This window comes from Lissotriton vulgaris, chromosome 6 (assembly GCF_964263255.1).
Source record: "Lissotriton vulgaris chromosome 6, aLisVul1.2, whole genome shotgun sequence".
Lineage (NCBI taxonomy): Eukaryota > Metazoa > Chordata > Amphibia > Caudata > Salamandridae > Lissotriton > Lissotriton vulgaris.
Genome location: NC_141694.1, coordinates 1,864,909,498 through 1,864,928,024, shown reverse-complemented (window position 1 = coordinate 1,864,928,024; position 18,527 = coordinate 1,864,909,498).

Below are 18,527 nucleotides of genomic sequence, written 5' to 3'. Positions count from 1 at the left end.
ACTCTTGCACTGTTGGGCTTCTGCTTTGATGCACTTCTTGTTGTCTTTGGGGCACATTCCTGGCTTTGGTAAATCTGAAAAAAATGTGAATTTGTTACTTTATGGCTTTTGTTGAACCAACCATGATAACGAGGGATAACGCAGGAAATGTTCTGCTGTTGCAGGGTTTAGGAGAAGTTGTTTATGAGTGACTGTAAAGTCCAGGTTTGATTTCATTTCTCTGTTGTTTCTTGTCTCTCTTATAATACAGCCTGTCTAGGAAATCTGCGACATGAGGAAGGTACTTTACAGACAGTGGAAAATCTTTCATCTGGCACTACCTATGTACATAGAAGGCTTTCTGTCTGAATTAGTACAGCAACACTGAGAGACATAGCAGGCATTGTGTTTATGAAAATCTCCTCTTTAGTATGGCACAAAAGGTGAGCACAGAAAGCAGTTTCAATGTGGGGCACAAGTTATATTTGGCATTTGGAACAGTGGTGATCCCTTGGGGAATTATTTCAAGATCTAAGTTTGACAATATTGGTGAACACAACAATAAGCTCCATCATGAGGTTTGTTTTAATTGAAGACATGCCAGGAAGTGCATATGACTCTCTTATAATGGTAACCTATTTAAGGATGTTCACTCTTTTAGTAAATCCTAGATCCTCCATGAGAAGCCCTAGCTGAAAATCATTTTCTAGTTTAAATCTCCACATGGAAAACAGCAGAAAAATCATTTAAAGTTATTTTGCACTTGCTTCAAAACATCTATTTCAAAGCTGAATGCAGATTTGTAATTTTATTTTTATCTTACAGAGTTTTAAATAGCGCAAACTTCACAAGAATCGGGTATCATAGCACTTTACATAGACCCAGTTGCATTCAGACTTGAACAGAATCGGGTATCGGAGCGCTTTAGATAGCACCAATTGCATTACATAAGGACGCATTCTTTTTTTTTGTTAGGCATGGGTAGATTGAGTGATTTGCATGGGCGTAAAATCTGTTCCGCTCGCGGAATTTGTGGGTTTTCTGCAAGTTTGCAATCCGCAAACTCTCGGGAATTTGCCGAAAATCCGCAAATTCGCATGCAGCAGATTTTTTTGCTTGGTGATACAATATTGCGGCGCGCGGCGTTCACTTACCGTCATTCAGCATTTGCAGAGTTGTTTTTCTCCATATTTTGCGTGTGCTGCGCCATTTTGGATCTTGCTGTGGGATCCCGCGGGAGTTTGGCGACCGCAATTACGTCATCGCGGCTTGCCACCTTGCACAGCACGCATCGCGAGAGTTCACAATCGCGAACACGTAGATGCGGCAGGCAGCAACAAATCTCGCACTCGCGAAATTGCAAAATTTGCAATTCTGCACAAGAAATCCACCAGCAAGCAGCATAAACCTTCTGAAAATGATGATTTTTATCAGAATAACTCCTCACGTTGACATTTGCCTGCACTTTATTTTGCAAGGAGTCCATTTTGGGAGGGGGATGGTAGGAAGGTAGTGCCCCACAGTCTCCAACTTCCTGTTCCTGTCCAGCAGGCTCCTCCCAGTGCTTTTTTCATGTGTCACTTTTATTTGGATCTTGAACTGGAAGGATTACTTTTTGTGGATGCTGCTGGATATTTGGATTTGAGGCCTTTTTGACTTTCTTTGGATCACTTTTGGATTAGAAATTTCACAAGTAAGTTTGTTTGGGGCATTACAGTTGCTGCAACTACAATTTTGGACTTTTCGATTTTTGGGCTGTTCTTGGGGCCTTTTGCCCAGGGGTAGTGAGTCTTGCATGGACTGAGTATTTCTGTGGGGTCTCTTTAATGTAAACATCATGGAGGACGTGGATGGCATGGGATTGTGCTGATTTTTGTGTGTTTTTCGATTTTTTGGGGTGTTGATGGGGACTGGCCATGTGGGTGGGGGCCATTTTGAGTGCTGGTACAGGCAGGGCCTGGCCATGTGCTGTGGGGCTAGGGGCCATTTTGAAGGCATGCAGTGTTCTCAGGCCTGCACCCATTTTGCCTAGCTTTCATCCATTATGCCCAGGGGTACTCAGTGGTGCATGGGCCTAGACTTTCTGTGGCGCGTCTTGAATTTAAACATCATTGAGGGCATGGGTGGCATGGGATTGTGGTGATTTTTATGTGTTTTTCGACTTTTATGGGGTGTTGTTGGGACTGGCCATGTGGGTGGGGGCCATTTCTAGTGCTGGTACAGGCAGGCCCTGGCCATGTCCTGGGGGACAAGGGGCCATTTTGAAGGCATGCAGTGTTCTCAGGCCTGTAACCATTTTGCCTAGCTTTCATCCTTTATGCCCAGGGGTAGTGAGTGGTGCATGGGCCTAGTCTTTCTGTGGGGTGTCTTGAATTTAAACATCATTGAGGGCATGGATGGCATGGGATTGTGCTGATTTTTGTGTGTTTTTCGATTTTTTGGCTGCTGTTGGGGACTGGCGTGGATAAGACACAACACAAATTCTATCTGTGTAACCTCAACCTGAGAAACTGTTTTTTGTTGGGATTGGAATAAATGTGAAGATGTATGAATGTGTAAGTGTGCTTGTTGGTTGATGTGTGATAGGCAGGATTCTTTTGTTTTGTATTATATAAATGATTCATGGTATTTTGCACAAAATTTTAAATTAATTGAATTGGAACTGATATTTATGAACTTGATGTATACACAAGAAATGATCTAAAAAAGAAAAAAATATATTTTTTGATACACTATAAAAAAGAAAATAAACAAACTATGTAAAATGAAAGTGTTGATGTTGCCTTACCTATGTCATTAAGAAGGTTAACAGATTAATTTGATGAACTTTGTCATGTAATCAAGTAAGAATTGACCACGGGGGAATCTCTGTATGTTTATATTGAAGTTTTCCTCTCTTTTCCCTGGTCATTAACTTAAACATAGAGGGGGTCCCATTATTCATGCGATTGCTGTTGGGGACTGGTCATGTGGGTGGGGGCCATTTTTAGTGCTGGTACAGGCAGGCCCTGGCAATGTGCTGGGGGGCAAGGGGCCATTTTGAAGGCAGGCAGTGTTCTCAGGCCTGCACCCATTTTGCCTAGCTTTCATCCTTTATACCCAGGGGTAGTGAGTGGTGCATGGGCCTAGTCTTTCTGTGGGGTGTCTTGAATTTAAACATCATTGAGGGCATGGATGGCATGGGATTGTGCTGATTTTTGTGTGTTTTTCGACTTTTTAGGGGTGTTGTTGGGACTGGCCATGTGGGTGGGGGCCATTTTGAGTGCTGGTACAGGCAGGCCCTGGCCATGTCCTGGGGGGCAAGGGGGCATTTTGAAGGCAGGCAGTGTTCTCAGTTCTTTTGGGGTGTATAACTGATGTTCCTCTGTCTTCCATTGCTTTTAGGTGCACAAGAGAACCACAAGTGCCAGGAAGAAGTCCTGCAGTGGTGTGTGCAGCATAACGTCACGTGACGTAAAGTGTGGCCACAGACAAGACAACTCTGCAACTTGTGCAACTGCGGCCTGCTATTCTGACATCTGAAGATGGCCCCAAAATAAGTTCCCAGTAGCTCCTCTAGCACGAAAGTTGCCAGTAAGGAACAGAAGAAGCAAGTGGCCCCACTTACCAAGGAGACTGGTGTGCCGCCCGCCACATTTTTTGGGATTAAAAAAAAAAGAACGCCTGCAGCAGCAGCGGGATCTTCTGGGGACCAAGCTGGGAGCAGCACCCCCTCTCCATTGGGCTCAGTGCCACCACCACCACGCCAACTTAAGTCTAAGCCCTTGAGTGCTTTAGAGGCAGCCAGTCTAGTTGTTTAATCACCATCGACCAGTGTTGTTGGCTCATCGCAAGAAAGTAGCAGCATCCCTTAATCAACACAGGTTGTTGTAACTCATCTGACCAGTGTTCAACAACCACAGCCGCAACAACAACCACATGTGCAAGTACAAGCCCAAGTACATGTGGAAGGAGAGGCAGCGCAAGGAGATGTGCAAGCATAGCGGCATGGAGCGGCACAAGTGCCCACAATAGTTGTTCCTTCCGAAGTAGGGGTACATCAGGAAATCGACATTCAAGCCGAGGTATCATTTGAGGAAGCCACTCCTCCTGATCATTCATTGTCTTCCACATCCCTAGCAAGGAAAAGATCAAGGATTTTGTCTACATCTTCTTCAAGCCCCCTTCCTTTTGATGATATGGATCCAACTTGGGAACTACCACTGCTGTCTGAGAGTGAGGCACACCATGATCTGACAAAGGTAGCTAAGCGTAAAAGGAAGTTCCCCGAAAGTCTAATAGTAATGGGGTGTGATGATGATGCTGAAGAAGTGGCGTATACTACTCCTGCTGATGAAGACTCTCACGACAACGACGCAGTCATCATACACGCCACTTCAGCCTCAGCGGGCATGCAGCAAACAGACATTTTTACCCTAGCCCGAAAAGCTGCTGAGCGTGATGTTGTCGACGAGGAGGCAATGGGACCACCATCATTGGAGTTAACTAGTACACCACCACCTACCGCTTCCATATTTTCCCGCCAGAAGGGACCTCCATCCACCTCGACCTCCATTTCCTCAATTAGTGGTGCTGCAAGTGCACAATGTAGTAAAGTTCGGCAACACACATCCTCCACTTCATCTGCCATTAGCAGCATGACCAGTATCACCTCCTCCGCCCCCCATAGACATTTGAAGTCCGCAGTTTGAGACTTCTTTAGTGTTTGCACAACAAGCAAAACATAGCCATTTGTAGCATTTGTAAGCTTGCAGTTCGTTGTGGTAAGCTTGGTACCAACTATGGTACCGGAGGCCAGAGAGGTCATCTTGAGAGACAGCACACTGTCCAATGGCAAGTGCACCTAAAGGAGATCAAGAAAGCCCAAATTGCAAGTCAACAAACTCTATCCGTTGATGTTTCATCTGATGATGACGAGGAGGAAGAAGCGTCAAACACTTCACTTACACCCAGTACCCCTGTCAGCAGCACACCCCCTGTGAGCCACACTAAGAGTGTGGGAGAGAGTGAGACACCAATGCGAAAAAGTTCATCATCATCACCGAGCGTAATTGGGTCGAAGAAGTCATCATCATCATTATCCCGTAAAATGGTCCAGCCCACCATTAGAAGCATGTTGTTTTCAGATGCGCCATTTGAACGCAACCACCCAATGACGCGGCTGTATAACACTAAGCTGGCTAAAATGCTAGCTCTGGACCTTCTCCCTTTTTCTTTTGTGGAAGGGGTTGTTTTTCTTGAATTAGTGGCAACGCTCTGCCCTAAATGGAAGATTCCTAGCCGGTTCTATTTTGCCAGAGTTGCGGTTCCAGCACTACAGGAAGATGTGCTGTAGGTGATTGGGGCAGCTTTGCAGAAGAGTGCTGTTCACACTATACATCTGACAACAGACATGTGGACCAGTGGTGCAGGCACTGATTACATGTGCATCACTGCACACTGGGTCTCTTTTTCAGGAGTTACAGCAAAGCTAAGGGCAGGTGTTGGCCTGACAACATTTTTAAAGCTGCTTGGAAACATGCAACACTAGCCATGTTTGGCATGGAGAAAAGTCATACAGGAGAAAACATTTTGCAGGAGTTTCAATGGTTGTCCCCAATAAAACGCAAGATTGGTTATGTTTCCACGGATAATGGCGCCAATGTAGTTAAGGTCATGGATATGGGTAACTATTTCAGAGTGCCGTGTTTGGCGCACTGTATAAACCTGGTTGTTAAAAAAATGTGCGTAAAGAAAGTCCAGTATGCGAGTTACTGACCACCTGCCGAAGAATGTGCACACATTTCAGCCATTCTTTTAAGGCCCGGAAGCATCTGAGGGGCCTGCTACATGAACGTCGACTGCCAGTGAAAGCACTCATCCAGGAGGTGGCAACACATTGGAACTCAACCTTCTACATGCTTGAGCGTCTGTATGAGCAGTGTACCGTAGTCGATCAGTATTTCTTTACACAGGGTACAGCTATGAAGGACCTGAGGATACATGCGGAGCAATGGAAGCTAGTTAAAAGCCTGACAGACATGCTTCGTCCTTTTGAGGTCTTCACGCGTGCAGTCAGCAGGGAGGACTGTAATTTAGGAAAAGCTATCCCTTTGTTGCACATGCTGGAGCACCAACTGAAGGCGGTGTCTTCTACGTTTCAAAAAGATGAAGAAAAGCAAGAAGCTTTTGATTTGGTGGAGAAATCATTACAGCGCCTACTTTGTGATGAACGTCTTCAAAAGATCCACACAGAACAGCATTACATTTGTGCTACTATTCTGGATCCAGACTACAAAAAGGCACTGGCAGGCAGAGCATTCTTTCCTTTTGGTGACGCAGTAGTTTCAAAGTACAAACGTTGGCTAGCTCTGTCAGCCATGAGGTTTGAAAGAGAACGGCAGGAAATTGAAGGAAAAGTCAGTACATCAGCATCAGCAGGCCATCCGGAGTCAAAAGAATCCACTTCTGCACCTGTGGCTGTGGCAGAAGTGAGTGATTTTCCCTCTCAGCCGTTAAAGATACCAACAACCAGATCATCTGCACCAGACACAACAGTAACATTGTGTGAAGAAGAGGATTGGCTAACTCAGCTTGGGTTTGCTTCTCAAAGGGTCCCAGCAAAAAGTAAGCAAAGTGGAGGAACCGTGGAGAACCTTGAGTCGATGGTGCAGGACTATCTGAATGACTCAACAGAGGTCTATGTTCATGATGACCCATTGGCGTATTGGCATGGGTAAAAAGAATTGTGGCCAGAGATCTCCAAACTGGCCATAAATTACTTTTCTTGCCCACTCGCAAGCGTGTCTTCTGAACGTATTTTCAGTGCTGCTGGTGGCATTGTAACTTGCAAAAGGACCCGCCTCTCGCCCAAAAATGTGTAGAGGTTAACAATGATCAAGATGAATCAGCACCTCATACCAACAGATTACAAAGTATGAGAATACACGCCGGAAGAAGACGAGGAGGACACCAACTTAGATGAGGGAATTTCTTCTCTGTTAGGTGACCTACTCCCGCCTGAGTATGAGGGCGAACTCTTCTTCCCTGACCCCGAGCCCTGAAAATGAGCCAATGAATCAATAACTTTCTTTTTTGTCCTTATTCACTTTTATTCCTGTGTGTCTGTCTTTATTTGTTTTGCAAAGTCAATATAAATAAAAACTTTAATCACCTAATCACAAAAACAAGCCCATCAGTAGAACTGTCTTCACTTATTTGCTTATTGATTTGAAGGTGCCGTAGTCTGCATTCGTCAGGGTCACAAGTTCACAAGAACATGTTCCTCTATCCTCCTCCTCCAGACTCCTATTTCCCTCAAAGCAGATGGCTGGATTACGCCCAATGAAGAAAGACTCTGCACTTGTGGGGGTGTTCTACTTCTTTGCGGGTGAGTTGACGGCTCTGAGGCCATTGCTGGGAAGGTTTAATACCGGATAAAAGTGGTTTGGAGAAAATCAGAGTTGAAAAAGTTTTTACCTTTTTGCTCACTATCATGTTTTCGGGAGACTTTTTGGGTGGGTTCCTGGTGTTTGTGGGTGGGTTTTGGGGTCTGGGAGCACTGCTGGCACAGTCTAATGTTGATTGCATTTGCTTTCTAGGACATCCATGGTGGAAAAGTGGAGTTATGACCTAGCTGCACAGCGTGTTTGGACAGAAGGCCAAAAAATATTGTAAGTATGAGATTTTCCATTTTTGCTTTTTGCCTGTTTGGGGGTGTTGTGCTTTTTTGCGGGTGGGTTGGCGGGTCTTGGGGCATTGCTGGGAAGGTCTAATACCGGATAAAAGTGGTTTGGCGAAAATAAGACTTGAATTTTTTTTTGCCTTTTTGCTCACTATCATTATTTTGTGGGCCTGTTTGGGGGGCTTCCTGGTGTTTGTGGGTGGGTTTCGGGGTCTTGGAGCAATGCTGGGTATGGATACTTTTGATTGCAAGTAGTTTGAAGCACATCCATGGTGGCAAAGGAGAGTTAGGGCCTAGCTGCAGAGCGCGCTCGGAGTGATTCTGGAAATTTGCCAGAAAATTTCTAAGTGCCCATTTTTGAAGTTTTGCTTTTTGGCTGTTTGGGGTTCTTCTACTAGTTTCCGCCTGGGTTGACGTCTCTGGGGCCATTGCTGGGAAGGTCTAATACCGGATAAAAGTGGTTTGGACGAAATCGGAGGCAAATTTTTTTTGCGTTTTTGCTGACTTGCTTGTCTTTGAGGTGCTGTTTGGGGGGTTCAGGGTGTTTGTGGGTGGGTTTTGGGGTCTGGGAGCACTGCTGGCACAGTATAATGTTGATTGCATTTGTTTTCTAGGACATCCATGGTGGAAAAGTGGAGTTATGACCTAGCTGCACAGCGCGTTTGAACAGAAGGCCGAAAAATATTGTAAGTATGAGATTTTCCATTTTTGCTTTTTGACTGTTTGGGGGTGTTGTGCTTTTTTGCGGGTGGGTTGGCGGGTCTTGGGGAATTGCCGGGAAGGTCTAATACTGGATAAAAGTGGTTTGGAGAAAATCCATGCTGAAAAGCCTTTTGGCACTTTTTGTAACTTAGGGTTCGTTAGGGTTAGCACTAGCAGCAGGATTGCATGTGTTCCGGGGTGTTCTAGTTTTTTGCTACTGAGTTCTGGGGTCATAGAGCACTCGTGGGAATGTGTAACTTTGGTTGCAAGTGATTTGAAGAAAATCCATGGTGGGAAAGGGGGGATTTGGCCTAGTTAAAGAAAGTGTTTGCCACTATTCTTAACTTAGGGCTCGTTAGGATTAGCAGTATTGTATTGCATGTGTTTGGGCGGGGGCTGTTTGTGGGGGGGTTTGCGAGTCTTGGAGCGATGCTGGGTATGGATACTTTTGCTTGCTTGCAAGTGGTTTGAATACAATCCACGGTGGGTAAGGAGGGATTTGGGCCTACTTTACTTTCAAAGTATATTTTGTCACCATTTTTCTACTGGGCCTCGTTTTTTGAGATCTGATTGGGGGTCTTGTACATTTTTGCGACTGGGTTTAGTAAGGGTCTGGGAGCACTGCTGGGAAGGTCTAATTTTGTTCTAAAACACAGTTTACAGTACACCTAGCTTGAGGGGAAAGATCCGCTAAATTGATTTGCCCATACTTATTTATCCTTCAAAAGGAGAGTCAGACAGAGTACGCACTTTCAAAAATATTGTACTGTCTATTAGGAAACTTAAAGTGTGACTTTTTGCACTACACAGCGTACATACCTTATATTTATTTGTCACTGGTGTTCTAATATCACTTCCTGTTTTTCCATTAATAATTACAGGCCGGGTTTCAGTCTGTGCAATGGGAAAAAAAGGATAAAGTCAGGCTTCACATTAGCGAGCTGCAATTCAGCATCCGCCAGGCAGGCAGTGGACAGGGTGTCTTCTGGTCACCAACATTGATGGACGGAGTGTCAGCTGGAATGGAGGAGTCCCGCTAATAAGAGAAATGGTTTGATGCATGCAACTTACCAAATTCAACTGGAAAACTACAACAACATACAGATACAGTATCCGTTCCTTTTTAATTATCTTTTAAGTAATGTTATTGTTGTGAACTTCTATGAGTTTGACTCTGCATTTCTTTGATCTCTGCTTCTAAATTCGTCCCTACAGCCATTCTATAGGTTTTACTTGTGCTATTTTTTAAACCAAATTTAATGTAAGAAGTGTTTCTCTGAGTGCAGAGATAGGCAAGTGAAAACGCATAATTATTACTGCAGCCCTGTACTGTCTCATTCTTTCATTCACGGTTGTCGAAAGTACTACTCACTTTTCAGTAACCATGAATGAAGAAGTGCATGCACTTCCTTTATGTCACTTAAAAGATTTATGGTTAGCTTTGTACCCAAAGATTTCTTTATCTTCAATTATTGTTTGTCCATGCTGTGCTTTTTTTTTCTTCTCTTCAGCAAAACTTTCCCAAAATCCCCCATTCCCATCCACTTTCCAAACCCTAACCCTCTTCCCCCGGGCTGTGTGGTTTTGATTGATGTGTGACTAAATGACAGCAATAATTCCACACACTTGATGGGGAGGATAAGGTCATAGCAACAGGCTGGTGAAGGACTCCGAGGATATATTCTATTCTTACTCAGCTTGACACTCAGTCACTATTTGCAAATGAAAGCAGAAATTCATGTGCGCCATCAACTTGATAGGTCATCAAGAACATCCTCCTCCTAGACGTGGCAAATTATATTACGCTGCTGTGTCCTTCACCTTCGGTACTATTTCTTGTAGTAGTAGCCAATGTCAAAGAAATTCAACGCACGTACTAGTTATACTTTCAATACTTTACCATTTGTTAGTCAACATTGTGGCACTGTTCTAGTGTACTGTCACCTGCTATATTCTCTATTGTACCGCTCTAATGCTACGGTAAGGACAAACACGGTTTCATTTTCTTTTTTTCCGATGCTGCAACTGCCACTGTGTAAAATCACAAGTACCACCGCCATGATGACATTTCATCCACCCAGGATTGCCAACCTTAATCGCCATTTCGCGTGCAGCCAGCCCTGTGCCTAACCCTATTTCCAAAAACAAATTACAGGTAAGATAAGCGTTTGGGGGGAGGTAGTATAATGGAGTATTAGGACTCGGAGAGACAAGAGATTGACGGTCCTAGGACTATTGAATTCACTTACTCTGTGAGAGGCACTTACTTTTGAAAACATTTGGGCCATTAGTACTTACACAACTTGAATCAAGTTGCCACTTAAGTTTCTGGACTGGTAAACCCCCACCCACCAGCCTCAAAAGCAGTAAAAAACACGTATGCTAAGATAAAGTTTAAAGTATATTTATATATCCCTAACATAAATAATCTCCCGCAAGACCCAATCCCAGCCCCCTCCAGAACCCCAACGTATGCCCATGAAAACGAAGTCCAAAAAAGTTGAAAACCCAACTCCCAAATCCCACCCCCAGAAGTCTTTAAAAAAGGGGCAAGGGACAGTCTCCTCCTACTGCTGGCTGCTGTTGACTTTTCTGGCCAGTTCGGCATGCTCCTTGCGGAGGGTCTCGAGCAGGGTTTTGGTGTTGAGGAGCTCCTGCTCGAGGTAGGAAACACTAAGGGAAAGGCGGTGCATCCTTTTTTTGTAACTGTTGTGGCGGCAGCTGATTTCTTTGCTGCTCGGTGGTGGCGGGTGGCTGCGGTACCCCGGCTTCGTACCGCTGGAGACCTGCTGCGCTGAATGGCTGACCCAGGGAGCGTGGAGGAGGATGCAGGTGTCGACGTGGATGTTGTTGATGTACTAGTCTGCGTGTCGTCCTCCTGGGCCACCAGCCGTCGATATTCGGCGACTGTGGCCTCCAGCCTCCGTTGCCGGGCCCTTTTAGCTAGCTCCTTTGGGGTTGGTTTGGAAGGAGCATCTATATGAAGAAAGAAAGACATAGTCTGTAACCAATGCTCTTTAAGATTAGCACAAAATGATTCAGCAGAAAGTTGTGTCACAGTAGAACTAGCAACTTGCAAGCACAGTACATAACTATTGTGGCCAGTATCTATCTAACCTCCCACTTCTTCATCCTTCCTCTAACATTAGTGGGAGTTTAAGGAATCAATTATACGACCACTATGGACTCACTCCATTAGAGTCGACTATGACAGTACACCACTCTAATTATTCTTCTTCTATCTTGTTTAGCAAAATTGGTACGTTAACTTCTGCAAGCTGTCATAATACCAGCGCAGTCAACTTTCACCCGAGAAAAACAGACGCCCACCATGATGAGTGAGACAGACTTGCGTTACTGTACCAGTCCAGTACATGCAGGTGGTGATGCTCTTACTTTTCTATTATGGGTGGCACTGAGAATACTCTGTTACAAGGGCTACTACTTAATTAATTTAACTTTCACCCTACAGTGCCAATGAATACTAGAAAAGGAAAATGAAGAAGATAAATAATCTGATTATCTATCACTGCACATGGTATGTATTTGCTTACATATGGGATGACTTTAGGGGCTTGGGTTTTTATTGAGTGAACAGTGATACATCCACACATGAATGACCGAGTTCTACTAAATTTATTAACAGAGGAAGTGAGTGAGTGGCCATTGTAATAGTCGGATATATGCTGTGCTTGCAATACAAACTACTGCTACTATTCATGGTAGTATTTGGACAAAATTACAACTTTTTTTCCTTGCCTTTCCTACACTGGGATGGACGTGCGGGTGCGGTGTTACATGCTCTTCAAAGTAACACTTAGTTCATCCAATGACCGTCTACTCTCTCTAGATACACATCTGCTATCTAAGAGTCAGATAGTACCATGATCCAGGCATCCATCCATTCAAACTATATGTCAATCATTCTTCTTCATGTCTCTCATATGGACAAACCTTACGCTTTCTCACGGGGAGCACACTATGCAGTCTGCAATCTCAATAAGTAAGGAATATAAGAGCTTACCACTGCCCGCCACTACCGTGGCAACCCGCACAGCAGTTTGGCCCGGCACTTGCACCGCCTCCTTCCCAGAGCATTCCTCCTCCACCTCCGTGCTGGGCCCAGCACCAGATGTTCCACCTACAAAGTACATTTAAGAAAGTTAGATTTCATAGACATACACCACTCACTAGTATTTTGCCTAGAAATGAATAAATGTGAATACAGAAACCAATCTAATAATTTGTGACTGTCTACTCTAAAGTAAAAATGTCCCTTTTTCCAGGAAAGGGTGCTGTCTTGCTGCACTTTTTGGCACAACTGATGAATGCTTGCTTTTTAACATGCACCATTTTTCTCATAACAGACAGAAGCTTCACTTCTAAGAACAAATCATCATCATCACCACTAGGACAGAGGGACCAACGATTCAGCACCAAAAAGAAAAACTTAAAGTTCAAACCAGGTGAGGGCTCGGCTCGCCCACAATAAATGTGTGAAATAAATCACTGTAAGCACGTTTCCATTTTTAATCACCCGTTTCTGTTTTATGACAAGCTTGATTTTAATAAATATTTTTACTTTTAATAAAGCTTTAAAATTTAAATAGACTCTGTGGTTTTTGGTCAAGAGTGACTAAGCAAAAGGTTTTGCAATGTGCAAGCATGAGTCCGTGCCTCTGACACTTCTGGACTCTGACTACGTACTCTTGTCCTGCATTGGATAATCATCATTGGGGATCAATCATCGATGAATTTGGAAGCTAAATGACTCTGCCACACTATCTAGTCAGTAAGGAGATTGGGGGTTCTTCAAAGACTGATATCACTTAGGTACGTGGAAAGTCTACCTGCGCCTATTATAATTGATAAACAATGCACTATTTAGTGTCCATAGTCCTGTTTGTGCAGATTTGTCCCTGCAACAGTAGTAGAATGGATTGTCCTCCTATCCAAACCAAAAGTAAAGTAGTATCTTATTCTTTCTTGGTGGTCATTCACCTTTTTATTGTTGGTAATTGTCAAAGCATAAACATTTAGAAGACCTGAAAAGACATTATGGACAATCCCAGAGGACTGCACTCAGTGCATAGAGAGGGATGTACGACATTACGATTAATGGTTTTACCACGCGTACCTTTACAACACATTTTTTACAACGCAAGTCGTTACCGCGACTTGCGTTGGAGGGGTGCGGACTGAGGAATTTTTTAATTTACTATTCAAACACCAGCCTACATACAGTATGGAAGGTGTTGGATAGTAAAGTAAATTATTCCTTGTCCTGTAGCGCCCTCCAGCGCAAGTAGTGGTTACGACTTGCGTTGTAAAAGACGCGTTGTAAGGGTACTGCAGAGTAAAATCCGCGTTGTAAAGGATGTTCCCCATGGAGAGCTATTGCTGACTAAAATGGGAGTTTCGTTTAACACCTTTTGCCAAATGTGCAATCTTAGTTAGCTACACAGACAGACTAATAAGAATGATCTAGTAATACCACAGGGAGTCATAGTCGAGGCAGGATAAGAATTTAGATACAGTCTACAAGAAGATGAAAGACGATTTAGAAAAAATCGAATGAGGAACGCTAGGAAAAAATAGGTACTCTATATTAAAATTAAAACTTACCGGGGCCAGGAAAGGAGCCCTCGCCTGACCGATCCTGGCCTTGTTCAACAGCAGCAGCCACCTCCAATGTTACTCTTGCCCCTGGGGGGAACTGATGTACAACATGAAAGAAAGAAAGACCTGAAAACATGGATGATTGTGGTCAACCAAATCAAACATTACAAAAGAAAAATAACAAAATATTTTGGCGAAATAGCAAATAGACAACTATTCCACGGGATATATTGACCTTTCTCATGTGGTCTACTACGATATTAGTATTGCTTGATTTGCGGACCGTCAACTTGGAAAGTTATGTAACTCACTAAAATAACTACTAAAAAGGTTCGCCTAGGACTGGCAGGCAGCAGTCCGCAGCATGCAAAGTGACAGACAAACTCCATTGTGATTGCAGATCAGCGACAACACTAAAAAGTTTCCTACTACATTAACCAGTCATTAAAATACTCAAACTATCAATCCACCACCACTATTTCTTTTTTTTAGCCAGGTGTACAAAGGAAGGACAGGACTTCAGTCTGTAGGGGCAGATTTACAAGCCCCTTGCGGCTCTTTTGCTCCGTTGTTGGGTGACTTTTGTGACGCAGCGGTAGAACAAAAGAGGCGCGGCGTATATTAACAATGTGACGCATATGGGAGATGCATCACGTTGTAAAGCCCTGCGCCATCAGGGGGCGTTCCGGTGCAAGGGAGGGCATTCCTGGGCAGGAACGCATCCTAAAAGTGGCTGAGGGAAATGTACAAGATTTCAATCAGTCACTTTTAGGACAATGATACGTGACTCAAACCCTGTGCCTGCTTGAAGCAGACGTATGGCTTGACGCAGCATTGGGGAGATAGGGCACCCCAGAGCATTGCTGGAGCTGCGCCATCGTTGCGACGCAACTCCAGCAATGCGTCGCCTTTACAGCACAGATGCTTAACGCTTAAGTGACATTTTGGGCCCATGGTGCGCCGCATTGTAAATACGAAGCACCATGGGTGGTGGTGGCATGGCGCACAATTACTGGCGCATCCCTGCAACTTTGCAGGGATGCGCCGCTAATTAAAAATCTGACCCTTAGTTTCTAGCATTACGCAGTTCTTTAAACTACACTCATACATAATTTCTCAGGCCAATGAAATGAACACAAAATCGAAAACAAATAAGCATAGTAGCAACGCTACTGAGAAGGAGAGCAGTGCACCTGAAATGCATAGAAGATTTAGAAATATAATTTACCTACAATGTAATCAGTAGCATTATTGCAGGAGAAAACAGAGTAGTGAAGAAATAGCTACAACTACTCACCAAGCCCGGGGATCTCGAGGCTGAGCAGGTCAAGCAAGTCGCGTTCCCGGTCCAGGAGATCCGTCCAACGGTGGGTGGCCTGGTTGTAGGTGCGCCGGACCCGAGAGTGTTGGTACATGGCCCGGCACACCTTCTCCCACCGCTTCTGGCGCTCCCGGATCCCGTAGCCGCTCGCGATCTTGCCGTCTGCCATGATGGTCCTGGGGAGGCAGCGCTGGACATAAAAAACTAGTGCGGCCACCTCCTCCGCGCTAAAGATCTCCTGGGCTGTGACTGTCTCCCCCCCTCAATCGCCTGCACGGGAGCCGGGCACGGGGTGCGGGACCCTTCCCCTTCTCACGGTGCTTCCCGGCTCCCTTTGCCATGGTCTGGGCAGAAAGGAAGGTAAATAAGAAATAAGAAATAGAATAGGGAAGAAGAAAAGAAAAGAGTTTAAAAAAGTAGTTTAAAATTAACCAAAAGTAGCAGAAAACACAAAAATATAGAGCTAGAAAAATAGAGGGATAGATAATAAGTAAAATAGATTAAAAAAAACTTCAAACAAGCAAAGGATGGCAGAGATTGACAGAGGATACAGAAAGCATGCCCAGAACCATAGCAATGAATGAAAAACAAGATGGCCGCGCCCGTTCACGACCGTGTGGGTAAGTTCGCGCAAGATTTTCCTCGCGATCACACGCAAACTTGTAATAGCGAGCCGCACACTTTGCGAGATTACACATAGCGCCCGGAAACAGAAATACGTCATACAAACAAGATGGCCGCACCCGTGAACGACCGTGAGGGTAACTTCGCGCCGTTGCGCTACAAGCGGCTCGCTAAAACGCACAAAACTTTGTGAACTAACATGCCGCAAAAAAACAAAACGCTTATTCGCACAAATTTGCGGCTTCCGAATTCCATCTTGCGCAAATTCGCGCCCCGCAAATCCTGCGAAATTGCAAAAAAACGATTTTTGCAAAACTGAAAGCACTCAGCAGGTGCAAAAGTTCAACATCATCATTAGTAGCCATTCCCTGTAGTGCTTCCTGAGGGCCCCCTCAAGAGTTCAGTGGCTTACTTGCAATTATTCCATGACCCTGCTCTGACCCTCCTCTCTGCACAAATTCCTGTATGCCCGGTTTGGGCACAAATAGCATACACCATTTAGAGCACGTTAAGCATATTCTGAATGGAAAATGTGTTACAATTGCACATGCAAGTTCTGTTGAAGGACGAGTCAGTAACTCAGCTACTGCTTTTCTTTTTTGTTTTTCCCCCTTTTCCATAATTTCCTCCCTAACAGGCTTGTGTAAAATTGCAGGCAGGCAAATGTTTTGTAAATACTAAGACCTGATGATGGTTCCCTATAATTGAGCAAAAGGGGCCGAAACGTCGACTCGTAATAGTGCTTTCACGACTATACCATTGTTTTTAATTTGTTGTGTCTAGCATTTTCCTGGCATTTCTTCTATTCAAACACTGAGATACAAGTGGCCAGTCTTGCTCCTGTATTTTCCTGTAGAAACTGTCCTTATATGTTGTTTGTCCTTCTTGAGTAAGGTACAGGATTGTTCATTTATTGATCCCCTGAAAATGAATACCCTCTCCGGCTGGGCAGAGAACAAAATATAGTCTCCTATCATGGCCTATATTTTATCATTACCAGAAATTTTGATAAGTTGAGGACCCTTGTCCCTTATAGCATACATTCCCACCGTCCGCACAGGGGTGGAGAGCTCAGAATGAAATCGGCCAGGGACAGTCACCTGATTTCACTGCTAAGAGAAGACAGACAGGTGTAAATAACATATTACATCTTTGCCTTCCATCTGAATCCTTTATCTTAATCAGGGTACTTTGTTTAAAGTAAGGAGTTAATCAGTCTTTCACACATTTTTTTCTGCATTGGAACAGAACATGAAATTTACAATAAGGAAGTGGAAATATTAGACACCATGATGAGGGTGTGCATGAGATACAGGAAGACAGGTGTGCGTGGCTTTCAAAATGTGAGAGAAAAGGATGGCTGATGGGGAACCAACAGCATAAACTGAAAACAATAAAATGTTCTGTTGAGAGCTGTAAAATATTACTCCAGGATTTCAGGAATGTGAGAACTACTCCTGATGTATTGTATTATGTAGTGATAGAATATTAAGGAGAGGTTTAGAGTGTATATTCGTTATGGTTTGAGGGTATCGTGATATATCTGATTGTATCAAGGGGAAATCAAACGTTACTCGTGTATTCTGAAGTCTGTGAGGGATTGGGGTCAGCTGATCAGGGCTTTGCCACCTCTAATTGTTAGAAAATTAAATTCCCTCAATACCAAATGCAGCCCAGCTTAAAACAGCACTGGCCAGTGTATACTTTTCTGAAAAAGCACTTTTAACATACAAAGAAAAATACAACTATGAGCATTCCAATCCTAACCAAACATTCCCTTCACAAATCTCACAGGACAAAACCGTGGTTTATATTTTCTGCTCATTTTGTGCAATTTCTTCGGATTCTTGTAATCACTTCACCATATTCAGTACAATAATCACATACAAAACCTACACAGTGTGGGTTAGGCAGGCAAGGCACACAATTCATTATCTGCCATGTATTTCAAATTATGCAAATACTCAATATTTAGGAATGCACTGATGTCCTACTCAAGGTTCAGCAGCAACAATCATGACCGCCCAGCTACATAGGTGCAGTTTGAGCACCTCAGAGAAGGAGTCAGAAGAAAGGATTAAAATCAACATTTTTCAGCAAGCATCTTGCAGCCCAGGTGCTATGATATAGGACAAAAGATAACAAGCCAGTTGTTTACAAGAAGCACCCAATGTCATACTAGTTACACATTCTGTGATGTGGCTTGAGGAGGAATGGCACTTTTTCCAAAGCATGTGTTCACAATGCATGCCATTACAATGCAAGTCTTTACAACAACGCTTTGTTACATCGCATGCCATTACAACACAGGTCTTAACAACGACTTGCTGAAGGGGGAGTGCTGGAGTTTGTAATAGAATAATTTACTATTCCAAACTGAAGTGTGTGTAACAGTAGGGAAGGTTTTAGATTGAAAATCCAACAAATCAAATACCTTCTGCCTCCCTACAGCAAGTCGTTGTAACGATTTGCTTTGTAATAGTATACGATCTAACAATGCTTTGTTGTAACGACTTGCTTTGTAATGGCATGTGCTGTAAATGATGTGTTGTATATGTTGGTTACCTTGAGGAGTGCACAAGTTTGTGAATGCACAATGCCCTTCAATATACCCTGATC